Below are 18586 nucleotides of genomic sequence, written 5' to 3' on the forward strand. Positions count from 1 at the left end.
AATTCTTAATCTCCTTGACTGAAAAAAAATCAATCCTCTAGCAGCCTCAAATGGGATGCTTCTCTGAAAGACAGGAATATAAACTAGATCTTCAATCTAGAGCTCTCTGCAAGCCTCCATATTGATATATCCAAATTCTTAAGGGACTTCGCTACTTAACATGCCAGTAGTTGTTTGAAATTTACCATATCCAATACAAAACTCTTAAATTTCTCCACTTAAATAACTGCCGCTTCTATCATCTTGCTAATCTCATCAATGACAGCTCCATCTTGCGATTTGGCCCAGATTTTTACTCTTTGTTGACCCCTGTCTTCTCTCAAACTCATCTCTAAACCATCAGTAAACTTTACAGCTTCTGCCTCAACATTATAAGAGAATCTGGCATTTCTGTATCTTTCTTTAGCCATGATCCTTGCCCAAGTCATGACCATCTCTCACCTAAACCATCACGAGAGCTTCCTAACTGCCTTCCTTGCCTCACCTTTCCCCTCTACTGTATTGTTTTCTGTTTCTTTTTTCAGACAAGTTGTCACTTTGTTGCCCAAGCTGGAGTGCAGTGGCACCATCATGGTTCACTGTAACCTCAGCCTTCTGGGTTCAAATGATCCTCCTACTTCAGCCTCCCAAGTAACTGGGACTACAAGCGTGTACACCTGGCTAATTTTAAAAAATTTTTGTAGAGACGTGGTCTTGCTGTGTTGCCCATGTTGGTCTCAAACTCCTGGACTCAAACAACCTTTCCACCTCGGGCTCCCAAAGTGCTAGAATTATAGGCATGAGCTGCTGTGCCCATTCTCCTCTACTATATTCTTTACAGCACTCCAATAATATTTCTAAAATGAAAGTCAAATTATGTCACATCTCTGCTCAAAAACCACCAATAGCTTCCCATCTCATCCAGAGTAAAAGTCTCTATGCTAGGCCTTCTATAACTCATCTTCTAGTATGTCACTCTGGTCTTCTGTTCCTCAAATATGCCATGTCCACTCCTTCCTCAAGACTTTTGTACTTCCCTTCCCTGTTCATTGTTCTCCAAATGGTCCCATCTCGCTCCCTAATTGCCTTCAGGTCTCACATGTCATTGCATTATTGATACTTTCTCTACCCAATCTACCTAAAATAACAACCCCTCTCCTCCACCACTCTATGTCAGCTTTATGCTATTTTTTTCTTTCCTTTATTTATCTGTCATATGACATATTTATCTGTTTTTAAAATTTTTACTTTCTATTCCCCTTCCTCAGAATATGAATTCCATTTGGCAATGACTTTGTTTTTTTCAGTGCACAGGTCCCACATCTAAGGCAGTGTCAGACAGATAGTTGATGCCCAGTAAACATTTGTTGACCACACTTGTGAATGAGCTTGTAAGTGATTAACAATAGCACATCATTGTCCATCAACTCACTTTCCCCTCACTAGATGCCGTGACCAAAGAGTGGCTAAGAAATTGTTAGTCTGTTGAAAACCAAGACTTCAAAAAGTGTCTTAGAACTTGTGATTGCAGGTGATAAAGCTCACAAAATCTAGAAAAAAGCAATAGAAAGAACTCCAGCAATACAAAATTGGCTATCTCACAAATCAGAGAGCAGGTTGATAGCCAAGTCACAGATAGGATTTAAATGGGGTTGTGAGGTAAGAAAGCTGCCAAGTTGACTCACCATCCTCAAGATAGCTTGGCAATGCATTGCCTCTGTTTCTCTTTCTCATATTTGCTCTTCTCTTCCTTTCTACCACATTGTTTTCTCCCTGCAGATTAGCTTTTTCTGTTCCTTTATGCATGTGGAAGAATACAGCTTTTCACAGTTTACCTTTTTTTTTTTTTTTTGAGACAGAGTTTCACTGTTCTTGCCCAGGCTGGAGTGCAATGGCGTGATCTCTGCTCTCTGCAACTTCTGCCTCCCAGGTACAAGAGATTTTCCTGCCGTAGCCTCCCAAGTAGCTAGGATTACAGGCACCTGTCACCACGCCCAGCCAATTTTTTTGTATTTTTAGTAGAGACGGGGTTTCACCATGGTGGGCAGGCTGGTCTCGAATTCCTGACCTCAGGTGATCTGCCCACCTCAGCCTCCCAAAGTACTAGGATTACAGGCATGAGCCACTGGCCCACAGCTTACCTTTTATTAACCTTGCTGGAAGGAGAAATTCTGATTGGTACAGTCCAGTTTGTCATAGGTAAGTAGCAAAGAAGACAGCTAGCTTCCCACAGAGGTGAAAATCATTCCTACAAACTCTCTAAAAGAAAAAAGAGAATAAATTTGCCCTAAGATGTTGAAGAAGCAGTATTTGAACTGGGGTCTTCTGTCCTAAATCTTGGGCACTTTGAACTTCGCCACACATATTCTTTAGTGAGTTACACATGAGTTTTTTCTGTGACTTTCATCACCACAAGCAAGAGTGGTTAGGTAAAAAATATATATAAAATAGGACAGGAACTAGGCACAGTGTCTCATGCCTGCAATCCCAGCCACTCAGGGAGCTGATCGCTTGAGACCAAGAATTCAAGACCACCCTGGGCAACATAGCAAGATGCCCTATTAATTTTTTTTTTAAGCAACCAGGCATGGTGGTGCACACTTATAGTCTTAGCTGCTTGGAAGTCTGAGGAGGGAGTATCGCTTGAATCCAGGAATTCAAGGTTGCAGTTAGCTATGATCCTGTCACTGCAGTCCAGCATGAGTGACAGAGTAAGACCGTTTCTGAAAAAAAAAAAAAAAAAAAAAAAAAGACAAAATGAAATAGAAAGACTTTAGGGGAAGAAAAACAAAAAGCAGAAAAAAGAAGATTATGAGAATGAGGACATCCATATTCTGAGAATCCAACCCCAACCACCATGCTGCCAGAAAGATGACTGCAGTGTCCAGTCAGCTCAGACTGCATGTTCTTGGGCCTGGTGCTGGAAAGCCTGAGGCATGGCGATGTTCGTGCTCCTTTTGTGGTTCCAGTGTGCCCAGTGGAGCATCAAGGGCATTGGTCTGGCATAATTCCACCACTGGTAGGCATAGGCCTGCACTGTAAAATATTTATTTTATCAATTTTATTATAACTCCGTTTCTTTCCAAAAAATGGCAGTATCTCTGTGCTATTCATTTGTAAAGAAATGTAATTTACTTTTCTTTCTGCCCACAGTTAATTTAGCCCCTTTGTGTCCTTGCCCCCAAGTTCATGGAAATGTGACTTCATGAGGGAAGAATCCATATAAAGATTGTACATTATACTTTAATGTCGGAAAGGTGGATGAGTTGACATCATATAATGGAGAGTGTATCACCCTTTTACTAAAAGATGTAATAGCAGAAACAGTCTTGACTGTGGCAACTGCCATAGTAACTGCTATTCTCATTTTTTATTGATGATGGATAAAAATTCTCATAATACTGTAGCACAGTAACTTGCTGGAATATAGCTTTGAGCTGCCCCTAAGGCAGACTTTATTTATGCATCCCTACTTTCACTGTTTGTAATGATAATGATAATAATAATAATAAGTATGAGGACTTTCTGAATTGCAACAGGAACTAGAAGTTTCAGCTGGACTGACTCTGCTGAATTTTCTTTTATAAAGGTAATGCAAAAAACAGCCATTATGATCCTCACCATTGTCCTGGTTGCTAATAAGCCTGTGCTAGCAATTTGAAACAGAAAGTGAAATCTGCCCACTGCAGGTTTTGCTGGTTTTGCAACTATTGTCACAGGCTTTTTAAAAATTATTAATTTATAAAGTGCCCTGAGCCTTACAGAATATAAGCAATTGAATGAGCTGGGGAAATAAAGTTACATAAATTGCTATTAAGTTAGTAGCACAAACCACCGTGACCCTACGATGGTTCAATACAGTCATTTCAATCAGGAGTTTCTTAACGCCTGCAAAAGGAAGTAGAGTAAAAAACGAATACACGTTTCATGAGATTTATAAAGACTGTGTCAAATGGAAATTCCAGAGGATCAGAAAAAAATAAGACGTCAGGATAATGTGTAAATTTCTTGTTAATTTGACATTTTGATGACTTTAGAGGTATTCAGGAGAGAAGTAAATCAGCACAAAAAAGGGCACCTCACCATTAATAAACATGCTTTCCTCAAGTGAACCTACAACCTCCCATCATCTCATGAAACTCCTAAGAGTTGGATTTATTGTATGAATTGTGTCAAGAGTGCTGTTCAATAAACTATGTGTGACAGTGCCAGGCCCAGTGAGAGAGATCCTGTCTGTCTTAGTACCAAGAACATTAGTACCTCTTCTGAGTAATGGGTTTTTAGTATGTGTGTGTGTGTGTGTGTGTGTGTGTGTGTGTGTGTGTGTATGATGCACCCTGGGAATTGTGTAATTGACCAGGTTTCCCTTTTCATTCTGGCTGTGAGTGATAGGGATACTGTCTGTCTTAGTACCAAGAACACTAGTACCTCTTCTGAGTAATGGGTTTTGAGTGTGTGTGTGTGTAAAATGGACCCTGGGAATTGTATAATTGACCAGGTTTCCCTTTTCATGCTGGCTGTGAGAGAAAACAGTTCTAATGTGCAGACTTCTCCTAGTAGTGTATAGGTCTTTATCCTATTTTTTGTTTTTAATTACACTGTAAGTTCGGGGATACATATGCAGAATGTGTAGGTTTGTTACATAGGTATAAACCTGCCATGGTGATTTGCTGTACCATGAACCCATCGTCTACATTATGTATTTCTCCTAATACTATCCCTCCCCTAGATCCCCACTGCCCAACAGGCCCCTGTGTGTGATGTTCTTCTCCCTTGTCTATGTGTTCTTGTTGTTCAACTCCCACTTATGGCTGAGAACATCTGGTGTTTGGTTTTCTGTTCCTGTGTTAGTTTGTTGAAAATAATGGTTTCCAGCTTCATCCATGATCCTGCAAAGAACAAGAACTCATCATTTTTTATGGCTGCATAATATTCTATGGCGTATATGTGTCACATATATTTTATCTAGTCTATTATTTATGGGCATTTGGGTTACTTCCAAGTCTTTGCTATTGTGAACAGTGCTGCAATAAACATAAGTGTGCATGTGTCTTTATTGTAGAATGATTTATAATCCTTTGGGTATATATCCAGTAATGGGATTGCTGGGTCAAATGGTATTCGTTCTAGATCCTTGAGGAATCACCACACTGTCTTCCACAAGGTTGTATTGGTTTACACTCCCACCAACAGTGTAAAAGCATTCCTATTTCTCCACATCCTTTCCAGCATCTGTTGTTTCCTGATTTTTTAATGATTGCCATTCTAAGTGGAGTGAAGTGGTATCTTGGTGTGGTTTTGATTTGCATTTCTCTAATGACCAATTCTCTAATAACAAATTCTATTTGCATTTCTCTAATGAGCTTTTTTTCATATGTTTGTTGGCTGCATAAATGTCTTCTTTTGAGAAGTGTCTGTTCATACCCTTTGCCCACTTTTTGATTGGGTTGTTTGTTTTTTTCTTGTAAATTTGTTTAATTTCCTTGTAGATTCTGGATATTAGACCTTTGTCAGATGGATGGATTGCAAAAATTTTCTCCCATTCTGTAGGTTGCCTGTTTACTCTGATGATAGTTTCTTTTGCTGTGCAGAAGCTCCTTAGTTTAATTAGATCCCATTTATCAATTGTGCCATTCTTTCGGTGCCATTGCTTTCAGTGTTTTAGTCATGAAGTCTTTGCCCATGCCTATGTCCTGAATGGTATTTCCTGGGTTTTCTTATAGGGTTTTTATGGTTTTAGGTGTTAGGTTTAAGTCTTTAATCCATCTTGAGTTAATTTTTGTATAAGATATAAGAAAGGGGTCCAGTTTCAGTTTTCTGCATATGACTAGCCAGTTTTCCCAAAACCATTTATTAAATAGGGAATCCTTTCCCTGTTGCTTGTTTTTGTCAGGTTTGTCAAAGATCAGATGCTTGTAGGTATGCGGCATTATTTCTGAGCCCTCTGTTCTGTTCCATTGGTCTATATATGTTTTGGTACCAGTCCCATGCTGTTTTGATTACTGTAGCCTTGTAGCATGGTTTGAAGTCAGTTAACATGATGCCTGCAGCTTTGTTCTTTTTGCTTAGGATTGTTTTTGCTATACAGGCTTTTTTTGGTTCGTATGAAATTTAAAGTAGTTCTTCCTGATTCTGTGAAGAAAGTCAGTGGTAGCTTGATGGAGAAAGCATTGAACATAGATTTAATATAGATTCAAATTACTTTGGGCAGTATGGCTGTTTTCACAATATTGATTCTTCCTATCCATGAGCATGAAATGTTTTTCCATTTGTTTGTGTTCTCTCTTATTTCCTTGAGCAGTGGTTTCCTTGAAGAGGTCCTTTACATCCCTTATGAGTTGTATTCCTAGAAATTTAATTCTCTTTGTAGCCATTGTGAATGGGAGTTCGCTCATGATTTGGCTTGTTTGTCTATTATTGGTGTATAGGAATGCTTTTGCACAGTGACTTTTGCATATTGATTTTGTATCTTGAGACTTTGCTGAAGTTGCTTATCAGCTTAAGGAGATTTTGACTGAGGTGATGGGGCTTTCTAAATACATAATCATGTCATCTGCAGACAGAGACAATTTGACTTCCTCTCTTCAAAATTGACTAACCTTTATTTCTTTCTCTTGCCTGATTGTCCTGGCCAGAACTTCCACACTATGTTGAATAGGAGTGGTGAGAGAGGGCATCCTTGTCTTGTGCCTGTTTTCAAAGGGAATGCTTCCAGCTTTTGCCCTACCAGTATATTGGCTATGGGTTTGTTATAACTAGCTCTTGTTCCATTAATACCTAGTTTATTGAGAATTTTTAGCATGAAGGGGTGTTGAATTTTATGGAAGAACTATTCTGCAGCTATTGAGATAATCATGTGGTTTTTGTCATTGATTCTGTTTAAGTGATGGATTATGCTTATCAATTTGTATATGTTGAACCAGGCTTGCTTTCCAGGGATGAAGCCCACTTGATCATAGTGGATAAGCTTTTTGATGTGCTGCTGGATTCGGTTTGCCAGTATGATTATAGATCCTTATAGTCAGTGTTTTTCTCATCGCTTCTGAATCCACTTTATGTTCCTACACCATGTTTTATTATGTTTTGTTAGCTTTACACATATGTTTAGTTGCTTTATTTAAATACTTACTTGAAAGATTGTGGGGGTTGGGGAGGAGAAAAACTAAAAAAGTTGAAATTTGTAAACTTAGGTATAAGCATAATGTTCTGTGATAAATTATAAGATCTAATTCTTCTGTATTACAAAAAGGTAATTAAATTCCTCTAAGGGATCCATATTTCGAAGGCAAAACAGCTTTGATAAGTGGGTACCAGTTTTAACTTGTATCATGTTCATTAATGTATCCATATTAATGAACACTGAATGTAGACTCACAGTTTAATACTATGGGATATTCATTAGGTTTCTTAATATCTCTTTCATTTATTCATCTATGAAATGGTGGTAATAACATATACCTTAAAGGCTTGCCTTGAAAATTAAAGAAAATTTCTATGAAGAGCAAGCCTTAACCTTCAACCTTGATTTTCTCACCTATAAAATGGATATAATATAATACCCCTGTCACAGATAAGTTGTGAAGATTAAAGAGGTAGGCATATGTATCATACTTAGAAAAATTCCCATGTTGACTAAATGTAATTATTATTATTTTATACTGTTATTTTACAAAGGTTTTATAACTATCCTAAGTTAATTCCCTCGCCTTAAATATTGGAAATATAGATTTCCTCAAACGAAGTACCATAGTAGCATTCTTTAATGGGCTTAAAATGACCATTTTTAAAAATTGCATGGTCTCCCATTGCTTTCATGGGTTTCCTATTTACTTTGTTCCTAAATCCCACAAGATTAGCTGCTGTAGAGCAACGGTTCTTAACCGTGGGTGATTTTGTGCCCCTCCTCTCCTTCTGCCTCAATGGTATTTGGCAGTGTCTGGAGTTATTGTTAAATGTCACAACCGAGGAGAGATGTAAAACTGGTATTTAATGAGTGGGGGTCAGAGGGGCTACTAAACACCCTGGAGTGCACAGAGCAGCCCCCATGACAAAGAATGAGCTCGCCCAAAATGTTAATAGTGTCAAGGCTAAGAAACCCTGGAAAGTTGGGAAATCCTGGTGTAGAGTTTCACTTCCAGAGGGGACAAACAGAAGAAACTGTCATAAAGCTGGTGGAAATACATGTTCCTTACTCAGGTACTGCTGTTTCTGGATTTTTTTTCTGACTTTTGTTTCTAGTTTTGTCAGAGGCTTAACAAATACTCTGACATAGAGTATTAGTTAGAAAATGAGAAATGAGAAAATAAGAAAATAAGAAAATGACATAGAATAGTTTAGAGTCCTGCAGATTACCGTTACCCATCTGCCTCTAAATCCATAAACAATTATATTTCTAAAAACTGCTTGGACCCAAATTAACAATCTTAAAAAGATTCATCCAAGTCCACATCCAGCATACATCCAAATTAAGAATCCTGAAAAGATTTATCCGAGTCTACATCCAGCACACATCCTAAAGAAACCCTATGCCTGTGAGTGTGCAGGGCTACACAGAGCAATATCATTGGGAATGGTAAAAAGGTAGATGCAATTTAAGTATCTCTTAAGAAGAAACGAATAGAAAAAGTGAATTTAAAAACAAATGAGCTAGGTATGTATCAAGGTAGATGAAGTTCAAATATAGTATTGAGTGGAAAAAGTAAGGCAACTTCATTTTTATACAAATCATTACAGCAAAATAATACAATATCAGCTAGGACTGTATTTGGCTACATTTAAAGAAATTTAACAACAGTAGCTTAACCAAACAGATCATTGTAATTTTGTCCTGAAAGATTTCAGCTAAAGGTAATCTAACTGAAGTTGGCTTCCAGGTGCCATCAATCTTGTCCCCACAAAGAGAGGGAGAGAACAAAATTAACTGGTCTGGTGGTCCAAAAGAAGAACAGGGAATGATAATGTGCAAGTATTTTTTTTATATTTAATTAGTCCACTTTTGCTAAAGGACTCGAACATTTATTTTTGTATGGGCTCATATCTGCCGCCAGGGTCCCTTCCATAAGGATCATGGCTTATGTTACCTTCTTTTATGTTTTCATTCTCAGGATCACAAGACAATAACTCTTGTGACAGATATTGCATCCATGCTCAGATCCAAAGAGGGAGGGAAGACACAAGATGAAACTAAATCTAAATCTGCCGCGTCTTAGCAAGAAAACTGTGACTTTCCTAGAAGTCCCACCTTTAAAACTGCTTATAGCTCCCTGAACAGAAATTGGCCATGTCCTTCTCTATCCACCATTTGGCTTTTTAGCTAATGACAGAAGAGCCTGGGAGGAGGGATGACTAGAACTCACTAGGCCACAGATCAAACTTCTGATAGGACAGAAGAAGGGATTAATGACAACTGGGTGGGTCATTAGAATTTATTGCCTCGCATATTACATATTGTTTAAAAACAGGTAATAGAGGTATCAAAATGTAGACTGGGGGAATATATACCAAATTTATGAAAACGTGTCTTTCGGCAGGGAGAAAGGAATACAACTGAACAGAAGTACAAAGAGGAGTTTTAGTTGATCTCCACTATCTTTAAGTATTCATATTTTAAAACATCTGAAGCATATGTGACAAAATATTATAGTTTTTAAGCCTGGATGTTAGGTACATGAATCTTATACTATATATTTTCCTGTAATTTATCAAAATTAAGTAAAAAAATCTTCTAAGGCATTTTGTTAACCTTCAAAATACTGGGGCTAGTGGTAAGTATTCTTTTACCTTGAGGGAGAAAGAGACATGAAAGTATCTCCCCAAATAATAAGAGAAAGGAGGACTAAGATAAAAATTCCAGGGAGCTACATTCCCACTGGTCCCCCATGCTAGACAATTCTTGGAAGTTCTAAATCCCAGATCCATATTACATACAGAGTCTCCCAGGTGCATACTCTGAAACAATTAAACTAGGATTTAAGCAGAGCCATGGGGAAAAAAATGTAAGTATTCATGATTCATCTTGTTCTCGCTGAAAGTCAGCATAAAAGCTTATACAATGTTTCCAAATAGCTGACTGTCCTAACACTTTCTTTCATAAGAGATAGGTCACACAGGATACTCATACAAGAGGTGCTTTTATGTAAGACATTTGTATCCCCCTCCTCACCATAAAAAATGTGTAATGAATTATTTTCTAAAGTTGATGGTTTTGGATTCATTTTCATGAAAGTCAAAGTCACCCCCACGCAGTAATGAATTCTTTTTGGATGCAATTCAGACTTTCTAAGGTTACCAATTCAGGTTCTACAAAAAGAATAATACCAGTCTGACAAGAGGTCTCTAAGAGAAGTCGAGGAACAAAAAGTAAGGAAGAAGAAGACAGGATGAGGTGACATCACCGGCACTAGGCATTTAATGAGTACTTAGGAACTTATTTTCATGAAATATAGACAAAGTCAGTTTAGAACAGGTTTTCATTTATGCAGATGAAGAAGTCAGAGAAATAAGAGAAGGGAAGTCGCTGTTTTAGTTTCACTTTTACTTGCTGCAGATTAATGTCCCATGACCTAAAGTGCTCGCTTGCAAAGTGGAGGAGCCAAGGAGAGAAAGGAAGGGAGAAACCTGTGTCATAGAAGCTTGAAGGATCTTCTACCACAGAACCCCACATATTCTCTGCCATGGTGTCTTTCTTTTATTCTTTTAATTGTCTTTGAAATGTAGTAAGGGTTTCAGTGTAAGAAGAAGGAAAAATTAGTTTTCTTTTTTCCAGCTCCATCAAATATAGAAGAGAAGACAATCAAAAGAAAACACTCTGACTGAAATAATTCTAGTACCACGGAAACAAGGGCAATTGTTTTCCTTTGAACCAATGTGCACAATGTTAACTTCTGTTTGGAAAGAAGCAGTCAAGTGACTTTTCTCATTTCTGATGAGTGTTAGAATATTTCGGGAAATGAACTCTGTTGGCAACAAACCAGCTTAGGGCCCAAAGAAAGAGTGGTGATTCAATCCCATTCTGATTATGCTGAGAGATGGAGTTGTCATTTTATGGAGATGGGTTTGTACCCACTTCCAGGGACAGTGGGACTATTTTACTGGTCATAGCTAAGTTTAGAAAATTTCAGACCAATGGGAAAAGCAAATCTACTTAGATTTTTAAGTTGATTTGTTGTCACTACTGCTCCATGATGGAACAAAGGCATTTCATAATGCATTCCTACTTCAGGAGCTGAACTTTTGGATTTGAGTCCCTTGGACCCGAAGACTTGACCTTTTATAAGTCTGTTGACCTCTCTGAGTGGTCATTTCCTCATTTTTTGTTGTTGTTGTTTGTTTTTTTTTTAACTTGCCTCCAGAGTGGCTGTCAAGATTGAGATAAAGATGTGAGAATGTATGAACTTTAAAATGGTGGGAAGGTAAAATTGTTTCAGGGATATTATAGATATTACATGCTGATAGCAGAAAAGTAAAGATGCTGAATTTTTTGTATGTTGTCGATTTTTCTTGTAGTTTGCTTTTATGTACAGGTCATTCTAGTATTGAGCATACCATCCCTAGAATACAACTAGGATGATCCTTTTCTCAGCTTTCATTTCTTTGCTTTCAAGGAGATAAGGAGATCTAATATCTCTTCAAGCTCAAAGTCTCCAGGAGTATGAGACTCAAAGTATAAATAAAGAGCAGAGTCTCTGAGTAAAATCCTTGTACATGCAACTTCTGAAAGGAGGTCCACAGCATGACACTAAGTGAAAAAGCATTTTTGAGGGACTTGAAGCTGAAAAAATAGAAGTTATCATAGTCAATGTTTGCTTTAGCTTCTCTAAGAAGTTGGAGAAACAAGGTCTATATTTTTTGGAAGCTTCTGATTGAAAAGAGAATTTTTATGAAGTTTTAGAAAAGCCATAAGATGAGGGTGAATTCTCTGATAGCTGCTCAAATAGTTCCTGAACGTTATCCCTTTCAAGGGGCTGGAGCTTTGATGAATGTATCTGTCACCCCAGAGATGCCATGTATAGTATAATAAATGGATCAGTGCCTGGTTGCTTAGTCTTCTATGGAAGAACACAGAATGCAGAGATTCAAGGGTGAGCTTATTTTGGTCGGTGCTGATTTTACATCTGTGCAGGTAGGTGTGCAATTTTAAAATGCAAATTACCAGGATGCTATATAGATCACCAGCACTCAGGCTGTGAAGTGGCATGTGTGTGCAGCAGGACCAGAGATGTCTGCAAGTTCAATCAAGTCTGATTCAACAGTTCTCTAAAGCAGAAGCAACAGCAGATCCAGAAATACCAGCCATTGCCTCTCATGATGTTGACTCCCAAGCCAAAATAAACCAGACTGAATGAACTTTCTTTTTGTCGTATCTGATTCAGCAGCACATAGCTTAATGGGCTGCTTCCCGAAAGAGAGAAGTGGTGGTGGACATCTGTTCTTAAAAATGACGGACGTGTTCCCCAAACTAGCATTTTCTCTATGGCTTTTATGCCGTGTATCACTATCACTAAATATCATTTAAGCCTTTCAAAAAGTATTTGGAAGAGTTAAGAAAAGAGATTATAATCCTCAAGTATGGGCCACAAGTATATCTTCTAACATTGTTTTGCTATAATTAAATTTGCTAGAGAGTAATGGCCCCAACTATTCTTCCTGTTAGCCAGTGATTCTATAAAAATAAACCTCTCAGTGCTTCTCACATGTGACAAATGAGCATCTTCTGCCCTGAATATCTACCAGGGATACACTTTAAATTATTCTGAAGGTCTGTAAAGTGCTTTTAAGTCTTCCATGGGGCTTTCACATGAATGCTGCTTTACCACTTTGAGCATAGAAGTATGGCTGAGTTCAGACAGAAGCCTCTCCAGAAGCGCCGCATCCTTTGAAAAGAAGACAGCAAATCATAGCCAAAACTGTTGTAAGTCTAGAATGAGCTCTTGCCATGTTTGGGGGATCCTATGTGGCCATCCCACAGTGATCAAGGGCCATCAGCCCACAAAGATGTGTTTTCAAAAAACAAACAACTCTCATTTCTTTTAAATCAGCCCTCTAAGATCTACTTTCTTTTTTGCATTTCCTCTTATATTTCAAAGTGCATGTTGGGAGCCAGGCTAGGGACTTCAGGTTCCACACAATACTCATAGAGAGCCAAAATGAGCCCTTCACAGGCATGAAGATAGGTGGCAGGGAGCAAAGTTTATGGAGGCTGTAGCTGCATTTTTCAAAGGCCACTGTTATAAAATTTTCTCTAAAGCAAGTATAATGTCTTATTCATTTGTATATCCCTCACAAAGCTAGCAGTGGTTTGTATATGATACATATTAAAAGATACTCGGGATGCCATGATCATTCGTAGAGCAAAAAATTATTCTTCATGTACCATGAGAGTCTCCGCGGATTACAGAAAAACTAATAAAATGAGGTTTCAATTCCAGAGTTTACCACAGGGGCACCATTTGGTCTAGGCTTCAGATTCACAAAAGGCCTGAAAAATCTTTCACTTCTCCAAGTGAAGTTATGTATGGCTTCATAAAAGTGATACTGACAAGCTTGAGAGCTGAAGTTGTTCAAAATACATATTTAAATGAAGCCAAAATTTTTGGAACGCTTTCGATTTTTTTTTTATTTTTAAAGAATAAGCCAGTGTATTATTCCATTTATATCTATCTATCTATATTATAGAATTCACCAAAGAATAACCTTTAAAGTGTTAACAATAAATTGTAACAAGGTGGGAGTTCATGTGATTTTTACCCTTTGTATGTTTTGCCCTCTGTATGTTTTACCCTTTGTGTGTATTTTACCCTTCTGCATGTTTGAAATTATTACATTGATCACATATGATATATATAATCAGAGAAAGAAACAAAATTATACTCATTATATGAAACAAAGTGTAGGATGCAGTAAATGACTTTGAGAGTCAAAGATAACTCCTTAGTCTGAGCCCAAATGACTCGAGAGGTGATGGTTCTATTAAAAGAAATTGAAAGATCAAGAAGAGAAACAGATGTGGGAGAGGAGATGTTTTGAAACTAATTGTGAGCATGTTAAGTTGGAAGTGCCAGAAGTGTTTCTGCATGGAAATGTTGAAGAGAAGCTTAGAACAAAGCTGGAAATGCAGATTTAGTATGGCATTGGTGACAGGGCAGTCACAGAAAGAGAGATGAGCCCAAATGAACAAATTAGGGCTTGTAAATTTAAAGAGTAAAGCAGTAAACAGACCCATGCACACAAAAGAAGCCAATAATGAGGAACGAGGAGGTGATGGGTCTCATATAACCATGTGAGTGGAGGTGACCACTATATGTCAGCCCCTAGGAGAACTTTGCATTCCATCTGGAATCAAAATGAGTAGAAGGAGCTACTCTGGTGGGGGAAGGGGCTAGGGTGGGATAGGGACATCCCAGGAAGAAGCATCCACAAACACAAAGTCCCAGAGACAGAAAGTTGGTAAATTCTGGGAATAGACAACATTTCAATGTGTCTGGAGTTCTGTGGTTATTACAGCAGAGTATAAAACATGACCTGCACCCTCAGACAGCTTACAGTCTGATGGGAGAGATGGACATAGCAACAAATCATTACAATGCATTATGATAAGCACAAGGATAGAGACAAGACAAGTATGAGTGCTATAAATAGAGGGGAGACGTTCAGGTCGGGAAGCAGGAGGGTGTAATATTTTTCATAAACCTTCTGAAACTTTTATGAGGGAGTTTGCCAAAATATGGTAAGTAGTAAATGGGAGATATTGCTAGAAAGGGAAATCTCTGGAAGGGGAAGGAAAAGGGAAAAGACAATATATTTGTAATATATTTACAAGCTGTTGGATTAGTAAACACAGAGAATAATTGCATAGTTCAGCCAGATTCAAGAATCAGAGAAAATTTCTGGAAACCATTGGCCTGTTGCTTCTCTTGCAGACTCTAGTCAAGGTCCATGGTTAAGTGATGGATCCCAGAGCTCTGTATCTACATTGCCTTACCTGGCATCCTTAGGATTGCTGCTTCAAAGGAAACCTACAAATTAGAGACCCAGGACTGAAGGATGTCTCTGCGCTCAGGACAGGGCATGTCTACACTCACTCACCTGGAGTACCCAGAGGGCGCAGAACAATTTTTGCTTCTGGGATTGTTCTTTCTCCCCTAGCTATCAACTCTGGCTGGAGAAATTAGGTCATTAGTAATGGAGTGGTGGCAGAATTACGCTTGTAAACACCAGCAATATAAAGGATAATGGCATGTTTAGGGGAAAAGGTATATTATGGTCTTATGGTGGCAGGTGTGTGTGTGTGTGTGTGTGTGTGTGTGTGTGTGTGTGTGTATGTATGTGTAGGAGACTGCAGTAATGAAAAACCAAGTTGAAGAATTAGGTTAGGGGCAAGTTGTAAAAGTTCTTGAATGATTTTGGAGGGACTTTAGGTTTGATCTTGTGGGCAGTGAGGCATCATGAAAGTGTTTTAAATAAAAGAGATGTGACCAAATGTGCATTTTAAAGCAGCCAGCTCAGAATGCAGTTTGGAAGATTACTGTGGAGGATTAAACCAGGAGGTGGGAAGACCAGTTGGGAAATAATTGCGATCACTGAGGCAAGAAATGACGTGACACTAAATTAAGATATTAGCACTTGGAATAGAGATGGTAGGATAAAGATTGAGAGGAAGTATAAGCAGCATAACTGACAGAATTTAGGGATTACTTAAGAAGAAGGTATAAGAAAAAAGAAGCAAGGGCCTAGGAAACATCTGGTTTGGGCATGGGTGCCTCAGTGGCTGGAGATGCTGCTGGTCATTGCTTGGAACACAGGAAAGGAGTAGGTTGGGAGTTGAGTGTGGTAAGACATATATAATTATGTATATAATTGAGTCTGTGATGCTTGCAGAATATCTAGGGGAGATGCAAATCCAGGCGTAGAGTCCAGGAAAGGAAAGAGTTTGGGGTTAGAGATACCAATAAAAATCACTAGTTATAGGAATTAGTTGAAACCAAGAGAGCCAATGAAATAATTATAGAATTTGACCCAGCTGTTCGCTGCCACTTAGGTCATATGGGGACTCTTGCATAATAGAGAGAGATATTCTTTGCCAGAAGGTATAAACAACCCCCAAGATCCCAGAGCCACAACCATCTGAATTCTTCAGCTATGCATTTGGCAGAAGCTGAAAACCAGCATCCATAGAGAAAACATATTTTGTCTTGTAGATCCAATTTTCCTTGCCCAAAATTCTTAGTTTGGATACAAAGACTATATGATATTTGACATATGGTTGGTTTAGGAATGTTTGTTTCCTCAATGTCGATCAGATTTGCATATGATCCATTTGATCACTTACCACAATCAGTTATAAATTTAGTAAATACTTGGCAAAATTATAAAAGCTTAAATACACAAATTAGATGGGCTGTGAATACAGACATGGAAACAGATGCATAGATTCTTTCTGAAGTTTTCTCTGTCAGGGTTCCTTCAGTTCTCAATCTCTTCTGGGGAAATCAGCATTGACGGTGTCATTCAAAGTGAAATTCCTTGATGATTTGTTTTGGTGACCCTATAAATGTCAGGAGTGTGGAAGTGTTACACTGGCAGCTTCAAAGTAATCTCCATGGTACTCATCAAGAAAGACCCAGTAAATCTTTTTGTAAGTTTGATTTTTCTGTGCTCTTCTATATCTATTCATTATTTAATTTCCCAAGTATTTGACACTTCCTAAGGCAAGCAGAATTTACATGGTTTAAGCCCTTGATTTACCTAAAACTTCTCAAGATTTTCCTTAGTTGTATTAAGAAGGTCTTTATTTTCTTTGGTGAAAATAAATGATGTGCTTTTACTTTATTTGCAAAATGATATCAAAGCATCTGTACATAGCAGTAAGCGCAAATAAAGGTTACAAGTGGTGAGGTTTTCTGTTATAATTACTTTTAACATTACAAAAGTGATGCATTATTTTAAAATTTCGAGCTATCAAATATAAAAAGTAATTTTAAAAAGAGGGAATATCCATGATCATTAAAAACTTGATCATTATTTCATGTTTATTAGCCACTTGTGAAGGTATAGATAACATTTACAAAAAGAGTAACATGCTAACTTGTTTTGTATCCTTATTTTTACTTAACAGAATATTTAAGCTATTGTTTCCTATCAACACTATGGCTCTACTTCATTCTTTTCAAGACTGACATGGTATTATGTAGTAAAGAGGTCCCATTATTTAACCATGACTCTATTTATGGACATATGCTGCAACTATAGAAAACACTGAACAGCCTTATACGTACATTTTTGCACACACATATCTGCAAGATACATTCTTAGAAGTAGAGTTGCTAGGTCAGATGATAAATGTGTTTTTTTTCTGACTGCCGTTGCCAAATTGTCTTACAAAGGAGTTGTACCAATTTACACTCCCACTATGAATAAGAATGCCTACTTCCCTTGATCCCCTGTAGTAGAACATTCTAAAAAACTTTTGAGTCTTTGCCAACCCAGTAAGTGAAAAATGGTTACCCTGTAGTTGAATCTGCATTTCATTGTGGTTTGATTTGCATTTCTTCAACTATTCCTTTTTCAGTGAATCAGATACTTACATTTTTTACTCATTTTTTCCAGTGATTTTTTTTCTTATTTGTAAGAACTGTTTGTTCATTAAGAAAACTAATGCTTTGCTATATTTGTTGCAAACAAATTAACTCAGTTTGTTGTTCAACTTTTGAATTTGCTTATGGTATTTTTATGATGCTAAAATTTTTAATTTTATGAGCTGAAATTTATGAATCTTCTATGGTGTCTCATTTTGTATCTTGCTCAAAAAGCATTCTCAGCATCACAATTATAAAAAACAAAGTTTTCAGTCTTTATTTTTTATCTTAAATGTTTAACTATTTGCTCTATCTGAAAATGTTTTGGACATAAGGATTGAGGTAAGGATCCAATTTAATATTTTCCAGAACCTAAACTATTTATAATATCTTACCCTGCCCCATGATTTATCACAGTTTGGAATCCCTTGTGTAGCTTGGTCTATTTATTAAACTTATTCTCTTCAACTTTTTTCCTGCTTATTCATATTCCACAACCAAATTGTCTTGGTTATTATAGCTGTATAATATATTTCAATATATGAAATATCTTTCTTGTTTTTCTACTTTCTTTTGGTATTTTCCAGCTATTCTTTCATGCTTATTTTATCATGAAATCTTTGGAAGCAGCTTATGCAATCACAAAAAAATTAATATCTTGTTGATAGCATGATGAAGATTGTGCTACATGACCTATTTATAGATCAATTTAGGGAAAATTGAAACTTTAAAAAAAAAATCAAGGCTTCTTACTAATCCCCATAAAATAATTTCTTATTGTTAAATTTTTCATGTATGGCCCTCAAAATCATTTTAAAGTGTTCTTTACATAGATCTTATACATTTCTCAAGTTTATTCCTATGGGTTTTATGGATTTAATTTATATGTAAAAGAATCTCTTCATTAAGTATATATTCTATGTAATTTTGTATGTAGAAACGCTATTGATTTTGTGTGATTTCCGATTATTTTAATAGTTTATTTGGTTTTAATGTGTTTTCCTTGGATGGTCAAAACTGTCTTCTATGAATCA

Source organism: Sapajus apella, unplaced genomic scaffold (assembly GCF_009761245.1).
Source record: "Sapajus apella isolate SASKATOON/1434 unplaced genomic scaffold, GSC_monkey_1.0 scaffold78, whole genome shotgun sequence".
Classification (NCBI taxonomy): Eukaryota; Metazoa; Chordata; class Mammalia; order Primates; family Cebidae; genus Sapajus; species Sapajus apella.